Below are 10,187 nucleotides of genomic sequence, written 5' to 3' on the forward strand. Positions count from 1 at the left end.
GTATCGTCAGCAAACTTGCTGATATAGTTTTCAATGCCCTCATCTAAATCGTTGACATAAATCGTATAGAGCTGTGGTCCCAATACAGAGCCCTGTGGTACCCCAGTAGTCACCTCCAGCCAGTCCGAGAAACACCCATTCACTGCTACCCTTTGCTTTCTATCTGCCAACCTGTTCTCTATCCATGTTGAAACCCTGCCCCCAATGCCATGAGCTTTGATTTTACTCACCAATCTCCTATGTGGCACCTTATCCAATGCCTTCTGAAAATCTAGGTACACAACATCCACTGGCTTACCCTCGTCTAACATCCCTGGTACACCCTCAAAAAACTACAACAGATTAGTCAAGCATGATTTGTCCTTGGTAAATCCATGCTGGCTCGGCCTAATTCTATTACTGCCATCAAGATATGCCACTATTTCGTCCTTAATAATGGACTCAAGCATCTTCCCCACGACTGACGTTAGGCTAACAGGGCGATAGTTCTCTGTTTTCTCCTTCCCTCCCTTCTTGAAAAGTGGGATAACATTAGCCACTCTCCAATCCTCAGGACCTGATCCTGAATCTAAGGAACATTGGAAAATGATTTCCAATGCATCCGCAATTTCCTGAGCCATCTCTTTTAGAACCCTCGGATGCAGACCTTCTGGACCAGGGGATTTATTAGCCTTCAGTCCTACCAGTCTACTCATCACAGTTTCTTTCCTAATGTCAATCTGTCTCAATTCCTCTGATATCTTATGACCCTGGCCCATCCATACATCTGGGAGATTGCTTGTGTCCTCCCTGGTGAAGACAGATCTAAAGTAAGCATTAAATTCTGTTGCCATTTTCCTGTTTCCCATAACAATTTCTCCCAATTCATTCTTCAAGTGGCCAACATTGTTCTTAACTATCTTCTTTCTCTTCACATAGCTAAAAAAAAGCTTTTGCAATCCCCTTTTATATTCCTGGCTGGACTGAGCTCATACCTGATTTTTTCTCTCGGTATTGTTTTTTTAGTCAAGATCTGCTGTTCCTTAAAACTTTCCCAATCATCTGTATTCCCACTCATCGTAACCCTGTCATACTTCTTTTTCTTTAATGCTATACAATCTATGACTTCCTTTGTCAACCACTGTGGCCCCTTCGCCCTCTTTGAATCCTTCCTTCTCATTGGAATAAACTGCTTTTGCATCTTTTGTATTATCCCCAAGAATATCTGCCACTGCTGATCCACTGTCTTTCCTGCCAGGGCATCCGCCCATTTAACTTTGGCCAGCTCTTCCCTCATGGCTCCGTAGTCTCCTTTATTTAACTGCAACACTGTCACCTCTGATCTGCCCTTATCCCTCTCAAATTGTAGATAAAAAAATATCATGTTATGATCACTACTACCTAACGGAAAAACTTATCATGTTATGATCACTACTTCCTAATGGCTCCTTTACTTCAAGATCACTTATCAATTCCTGTTCATTACACATCACCAAGTCCAAAATAGCCTCATTCCTGGTTGGTTCAAGCACAAGCTGTTCCAAAAATACATCCCTTAGACACTCCACAAACTCCCTATCCTGGGGTCCAGCACCTACCTGATTCTCCCAGTTCACCTGCATGTTGAAATCTCCCATAACGACTGCATTACCTTTAGCACATGCCAATGTTAACTCCCTAATCAACGTACCCAATATCCACGCTACTGTTTGGGGGCCTGTACACAACACCCATTGGGGTCTTTTTACCCTTACTGTTCCTCAGCTCAATCCCCACAGACTCTACTTCCCCTGTTCCCAAGTCACCTCTTGCTAAGGACTGAATCTCATTCCTCACCAACAGGGCCACCCCACCCCCTCTTCCCATATTTCTGTCTCTACGATATCACATATACGCTGGTACACTCAATTCCCAGGCCTGATCCCCTTGCAGCCATGTCTCCATGTTGATCGCATCCTTCAATAATATGCCGCGGAGGTGAAGAACAGATTGATGGAGAAAGCCAGAAGAGCTATGGATATCAGTAAGGAGAATTATACAAGAGGTGCCAACATGAAGTATTGCAGACAAAAAGGAGGCCCGGAAAGCAAAAGAGCTGAGCTCTGCGGAGGCTGAACAGTGAAGAGAAGAGAAGGGCAAATACCTCCAACTGAACACTGAGTTCAAGAAGACAGCAAGGAAAGATACGAAAACTTACTTAAAGGAGCAATGTAAAGAAGCTGAAGTAGCCAACATTAGAAAAAAAAAAACAAGAGATCTATTCAAGAAGATTACAGAAATCAAAGGAACATTTCATGCAAAAATAAGTACAGTAAAAGACAAAGAAGGGGAGGCTCTTACAGAAGCAGAAGTCATCAAAAAGCGATGGCAGGAATACACATAAGAATTGTACAGGAAATAACCCAACAGCGAAGACAACTGCAATAACTCTCTCATCGATCTAGAGCCGGACATTCTGGAAAGTGAAGTCGAATGGGCGATAGAAAACATTGCCAATAATAAGGCTGCAGAATGTGACAGGAGTTCAGTTGAATTGTTTAAAACTTTAAAAGGTGATGATGTAAAAGTGTTTTATGCAATTTGACAGCGGATCTGGTAAACCTAAAAATGGCCTTTAGACTGGAAAAAATACAAAACAACTTATATCCCGATTTTCAAGAAAGGAAATGAAAAGTAATGTTTAAATTACCGAACAATTTCAATAATTTCACATGCAGCAAGCCTCTAGCAATATATGGAACGAGAAATGCTGGGTGTACAAGCTGGTTTTAGAAGGGGTAGATGCAGTTGCGCTGTGCCCCAAATTGCTAACTTGCACTGGATAACAGAGAAATCGAGAAAATTCCAGAAAAAATGTATGTATCTGTGTTTTATTGACTATTTTAAAGCCTTCAACAATGTGGACCACAACAAACTGTGGCAAATCGTTAAAGAAATGGTGATATCTGGACATCCGATCTGCCTTATGAGAAACTTGTACGAAGATTAAAAAGCAACAGTTAGAACACGGAATAATAAACTGGTTCAAGATTGGGAAATGAGTGAGATAAGATTGCATACGGTCACCTTACTCATTTAATCTATTGCTGAACACATCATGATGTATGTTGGTCTCGAGGATTCAAAGAGTTGAAATCACAATTGCCGGATGAACAATTAACAACCTCAGATATGCAGGTGATACTACTCTAATGGCTGAACGTGAGTAGGATGTGAAGAAGTTTCCAATGAAAGAGAAAGAATCATAGAAACATCGAAAATCAGTGCAGGAGTAGGCCATTCGGCCCTTCGAGCCTGCACCGCCATTCAGTATCATCATGGCTCATCATCCAACTCAGAAACCTGTACCTGCTTTCTCTCCATACCCCCTGATCCCTTTAGCCACAAGGGCCATATCTAACTCCCTCTTAAATTTAGCCAATGGACCGGCCTCAACTGATTCCTATGGCAGAGAATTCCACAGATTCACCACTCTCTGTGTGAAGACGTTTTTCCTCATCTCTGTCCTAAAAGGCTTCCCCTTTATCCTTAAACTGTGACCCCTCGTTCTGGACTCCCCCAACATCGGAAACAATCTTCCTGCATCTAGCCTGCCTAATCCATTCAGAATTTTATACGTTTCAATATGATCCCTCCTCAATCTTCTAAATTCCACCGGTATAAGCCTAGTCGATCCAGGTTTTCTTCAAATGAATGTCCTGCCATCCCAGGAATCAATCTGGTGAACCTTATTTGTACTCCCTCTATGGCATGAATGTCTTTCCTCCGATTTGGGGACCAGAACTGCACATAATACTCCAGCTGTGGTCTCACCAAGGCCTTCTACAACTGCAGTAGAACCTCCCTGCTCCTGTACTCGAATCCTCTTGCTATGAATGCCAACATACCATTTGCCTTTTTCACCCCCGCCGTACCTGCATGCCCACTTTCAATGAATGGGGTACAATGACACCCAGGTCTCGTTGGACCTCCCCTTTTCCTAATCGGCCACTATTCAGATAATAATCTGTTTTACTGTTCTTGCCACCAAAGTGGATAACCTCATATTTATCCACATTATTTGCATCTACCATGAATTTTCCCACTTACCTAACCTATCCAAGTCACCCTGCATCCTCTTAGTATCCTCCTCACAGCTAACACTGCCGCCTAGCTTCGTGTCATCCTAAAACTTGGAGATGCTATATTTAATTCCCTCGTCTAATTCATTAATATATATTGTAAACAACTGGGGTCACAGCACTAAGCCTTGGGGTACTCCACTATTCACTGCCTGCCATTCTGAAAAGGTCCCGTTTGTTCCCACTCTTTGCTTCCTGTTTGCCAACCAGTTCTCTATCCACATCAATACCATACTCCCGATACCGCGTGCTTTAAGTTTGCACACTAATCTCCTGTGTGGGACCTTCTCAAAAGCCTTTTGAAAATCCAAATATACCACATCCACTGGTTCTCCCCATCCACTCTACTAGTTACATCTTCAGAAATTTCTATGAGATTCGTTAAACATAAAGTGGAAAAGTTGAGTTGTTGCTTAATATTAAGAAAACCGGCCAGCCCTACAAAATTCGTGGTAATCAATGGAAAGGAAGTGGAAACAGTAACAGATTTTGTCGGTTCAAAGTTTTACATGGATGATACATGCATCCACAAAATTAAATAGCTCTTACTTCTAGGGAGGGCAGCAATGGGATTTTAGACAAAATACTGAAGAACAGAGACATAACATTGTCTACGAATGTCCGTTTGATCAAGTCTATGGTATTTCCAGTTGTGGTGTATGCCTGTGAGAGCTGGACTATCAGTGAGGCTGAATACAAACGAATCAACATCTTTGAACTCGGATGCTGGAGGAAAGTGTTAAGAGTGCATTAGCCAGCAAGAAGACCCAATAAGAATATACTTGAAGAAGGACAACCAGACTGCTGATAAGGAGGCTTAACAAGCTCAAACACGTTGGCCACATGTAGTGCGCGCGTGGGCAGTGGGCGGGGCGGTGAGCTGGTGCGCGAGGTAGATTCAGGAACAAGGGACAGGAAGCGCGTCCATTGACCCAGGACCATGCTGGCCAGCTCACCGAATGAGTCAAAAGTTCGACAGCCTAATGCAGCTGGGGCATACATATAACGCACAAGCTGAATGCAAATCATTAAATCAAGCAAACTGCTTGTGCTCAGTTCAACTATATAAATAAAACCATATCACCCTTCACATACTAGTAAGCTTATATTAATTAAATTGTCAGAGTTTTTCCAGTCAACACAACAACATGCATAATTGGACCACCCGGCCTGTCGAAACTGCTGCTGCAGATAATGAGATCACGGCTGAAATGGTCTAAAACGTAATTCTGTATTTCCCCACGTCCATCCCTGTAACACTTCAAACCTGCTGTTTATCAAAAATCTCGGCATTAACCAGAATAAGTCATTGCTTCCACTGGCTACTGAGCGGCAGAGTTCAAAACACCCTCAATCGGCAGAGGAACAGTTGATGCATTCGGCTGAAATAGGAAATTCTGGAAACGGAACAGGTCTTTGCTCTACGGATCTCGCACCCTTACTTTGAATCTGGTGGCCGCTGTCGTTAATCTTTACCTAACCTGTGGAAACTGTCAATCGTCCAAAAAGGAAATAGTTGGAACACAAAAGGCACCAGAGCCAGAAGTGGTTTAAAAAAAAAACCCAATATCTCCTTGATCGCTGATCCAATGCACAGACAACCGGGTGCTTGGAAATAAAGATCGGAAATGAATATCAGAAACATTAATATTCTCGTATTAATTCCCATGGAATATTCTGACAATGTGGATATTGTGTGTCATTTCATTCAAATAACCCCGTCCACCGCCCCACACGGATCTCTCGTAACCATGGAAACACACAGGGTGCTGGAGGAACTCAGCAAGCCAGGCAGCATCTATTGATGGGTGTAAACAATCAACGTTACGGACAGAGTCCTTTCATCAGGACTGGAATGGAAAGGGGAAGCGAGCAGATGATTGACTGATTTGGAAGGTGCGGCTTGTTCTGTGAGACTCGGTGCTCAGGGTCTGCGAGCAAGCAGCTACCTGTCCGGGCACATTCCTCAGAACAGGGAGCGGCCGTTCCGCTGAAGTCAAATCCAAACCGGTTCGAAAAGACACTGTTGTTCAAATGTGAAGACAGTTTAATATTGTATTTAACCCCTTTTGCTACATGGCGCGATGTAAAGAACATTACCTGTAACCTCCAATGTAACTGTACTTTTTTTCCATAGATGCTGCCTGGCCTGCAGAGTTCCTCCAGCATTTTGTGTGTGTTGCTCGGATTTCCAGCCTTTTCTCTTATTTGAGAGAGATCGGTGACGGGTCACTGCCCCGTGGAATATTTCTCATGTCACTACCGGGGTGAAAGATGCTTTCTGCTCGCGCTCAGTAGAAACCACCCAGGAGAGTATTTGTGGTTGACGGCAAAGTCCTCCTTTCTCTTAATACATTTGGGCAGTGACTGACTCGTTAACATGAACATGTCAGGACTCCCTTCTCCCACTAAATTCACTCCCGATCACGACCAAAGCCGAGCCTCGCTGTAAACGCTGAATAGTTGTGCAGAATCATAGACAACACTTACCTCTGATGTTGTAACCGGACGGCGTTCAGTGTGGTCCCGGGAAATCACAGTCTGACTTCCCGGGTGACCGACAATGTTCCTCCACCGGTGTGCTCACCCTGTACGGAGAGTTGAGTCTGAGCTGCTGCATTAACCTTTCTGTCCGGATTTCCGTGTAGATCTCTCATTTTTCTTTCACTGCAAGCAGTGGGGCGGAGTTTATCCGTATAACTCAGCGAGTCCCAGGCTGCGGATTTGATCCAGTCTGAGAGGGTCTGAGCTCCGCCCTCTTTGTAAACTGGACTGCCCGGCGTCGGCACAGTTTAAGCTCAAACGTCCCTCACCTGTTTAGGCGCAGGGAGCCGCCTTTCTGCTGAAATTAAACCAAAGAGTTCGGCTATATATATGTATTCTCATTCAACTGGAATAAATCTAGTCAAAGATTTCTCAGCTCTTCTCGATTCATGGTAATTTACCAAAAATCATTAATTAACGCTATCATTGAGAAATTTTTGCATTTCCACCCGGATTACTATTGTCACAAGAATCCCCTTCGCCCACAGTTAACGAGGGGATCATTTCACAAAGAGTGGTTGTTGTTCCACACCCTGCCGAAAATACTTGTGGAATTTGTTTCTCTTAAAAGTCCTATGTTCTAAATAGCCAGAAGATTTACCAAGAGCGGTGGGGAGGGATGGGCTGATTGAAAGTGGGCGGTACTGAGGGAGTGATGCAAAAACTTAAGTAAGACAGTTGTCAGAATGGCCGCCTGGGAGGGAATGACGTACTAATTGAAAATCAGCGCCAGAGAGGGAATAGTGTGCTGCTTTATAATTGGAGCCTCACTCCAAACTATCCCTTGATCTACCCCTCATTCTCCCCATCCCTCTACCCCATCTACCACATCTATACCCCTCATGATTTTGTAGACCTCGGTCAATTCTCTCCCAAAATCTTCTGCGTTTAACCATATAATAATTACAGCACGGAAACAAGCCATCTCGGCCCTTTTAGACCGTGCCGACGCTTACACTCAACTAGTCCCCGTGGCACGCGCTCTGCCATAACCCTCTATTCCTTTCCTGTCCATATAACTTCCAATTTTACTTTAAATGACAATACCAAACCTGCCTTTACCACTTCTACTGGAAGCTCGTTCCACACAGCTACCACTCTCTGAGTAAAGAAATTCCCCCTCGTGCTGCCCTTAAACTTTTGCCCCTTAACTCTCAAATCATGTCCTCTTGTTTGAATCTCCCGTACTCTCAATGGAAAAAGTCTATCCACGTCAAATTTATCTATCTCCCTCATAATTTTAAATACCTGTATCAAGTACTCCCTCAACCTTCTGCGCTCCAAAGAATAAAGACCTAACTTATTCAACCTTTCTCTGGAACTTAGGTGCTGAAACCCAGGTAACATTCTAGTAAATCTTCTCCGTACTCTCTCTATTTTGTTGATATCATTCCTACAATTCGGTGACCAGAACTGTACACAATGAACAAGTAGTAAACTATTCAACCTTCCCCTGTAACTCAGGTCCTCTAATCGCAGCAACATCCTTGTCAATTTTCACTCTACTCTGTCAACCTTATTTAAATCCTTCTTGTTAGTACGTGACGCAAACTGCACTCAACACTCCAAATTGCGCCTCATAAACCTCTAATGCTACTTTAACATAACCTGCAATCTCCTGTACTGAATAATTTATGAAGGCCAATGTGCCAAAAGATTCCTTTACTATCGTATCAAGGTGTGCTACCAATTTCAATGAATAATGGATCTGTATTGTCCTACCGCACTCCTCAGTTCACTGTTCACTGTATATGACCTAACCTGGTTGATTCTACACAAGCGAAACAACGCAGACTTGTCTGTATTAAATTTTATCTGCCGTTTTCAGCTCAGCATTTCAGCTGGTACAGATCTCAATGCAAACTGATAGTCTTCCTCGCTGTTAAGTATACCCCCAATCTTGGTTTAACGATTGGAGCGACTGCGCTTGTATACACTGGAATTTAGAAGGATGAGAGGGAATCTGATTGAGATATATAAGATTATTAAGGGATTGGACACACAGGAGGCAGGAAGCATGTTCCCGCTGATGGGTTAGTCCAGAACTAAAGGCCACAGCTTAAGAGTAGTGGGTAGGCCATTTAGAACAGAGATGCGGTAAAACTTTTTCACACCGAGAGTTGTGGATATGTGGAATGCTCTGCCCCAGAAGGCAGTGGAGGCCAAGTCTCTGGATGCATTCAACAGAGAGTTAGATAAAGCTGTTATAGATAGCGGGGTCAAGGGATATGGGGAGAGGGCAGGAACCGGGTACTGATTTTGTAGATCGCAGTGAATGGCAGTGCTGGCTTGAAGGGCCGAATAGCCTACGCCTGCACCTATTGTCTATTGGTGTCATCCGCAAACGTGATGACTCAATTAACCGCATTGTCATCCATATCATTGATATACATGACAAACAGCAACGGACCAGCAGCGATATCTTCGGTATTCCACTAGTCACAGGTCTACACAGGAGAGGCAAACATCCATTACCGCTCTCTTCCTTCTCCCACAATGCTAATATCTACTCTAATGTATTACCTCATTCTGAATGTCAGGCAAATGACTTTTCTCGGTCAGCGTCTCACGTGGGAACTTGTCAAATGCAAAGTAGACAACATCGACTGCCTCGCATTGATCGGATAGGTTGAGTGTGTATATTTTCATATTAGGAGCACGGGTGAAGGTGATTAACACAGCATGGATCAGGACATGAAATTATAATGTTGTAGCTATGACTGAGACCTGTTGAGAGAGGGGAAGTAATGAGTGATTAATGTACCAGATTTTCGAAGTTATGGAAAATATACAGGAGGCGGTGAAAGTGGCGGGAGGGAGTTGCACGACGAATCAGCGATAATATCAGATCTGCACTCAGGGAAGATATAATGGAGGGGTCAGACAGAGTCCATTTGGGGGAATTGAGGGAGAGGCAGAGTATAATCAAACTGATGTTATTGTACTACAGACGCCCTAATAGCCACCGGGACATTGAGGCACAGATATGTAATCAGATTAAGGAAATGTGTAAAACTTAGAGTTGTTGTCATAGTGGATTTCAACGTCCCTAATATAAATAGGGCCCTTTTTAAGTGTCAGGGTTTAGATGGGGCAGAATTTCTTAAGTGCATACAGGAAGGTTTCTTAAAGTAATATGTGGACGGTCCAAAGAGAGGATGGGCCATACTGGATCTGGTTTTGGATAACGAGTTTCACCTTTCGGTGGGTGAACAGTCAGGGAACTTTGAAAATAAATCCTTAACTTTCAGGATAGTGATGGATAAGGACAGGCATAGATCCCGTGGGAGTGTTTTAAATTGAAGTAGGACAAACTTCGAGTGTATTAGACAGGAACTAAGAAGCGTTAATTGGGCACATATTGTCTGAAAAGCAAACAACAGATATGTACAGGATGTTTAAAGGTTAATTGATGAGAACAGGAAAGGTATGTTTCTGTTAAGAGAAAGGACGGGGATGGAAAGACAACAGAAAGTCAGTATCAAGTATAGTATCAAGTCCAAAGAAGAAACATATAAATTAGCAAAAAAAAAGGCGGCACAC

This window comes from Hypanus sabinus, unplaced genomic scaffold (assembly GCF_030144855.1).
Source record: "Hypanus sabinus isolate sHypSab1 unplaced genomic scaffold, sHypSab1.hap1 scaffold_294, whole genome shotgun sequence".
Lineage (NCBI taxonomy): Eukaryota > Metazoa > Chordata > Chondrichthyes > Myliobatiformes > Dasyatidae > Hypanus > Hypanus sabinus.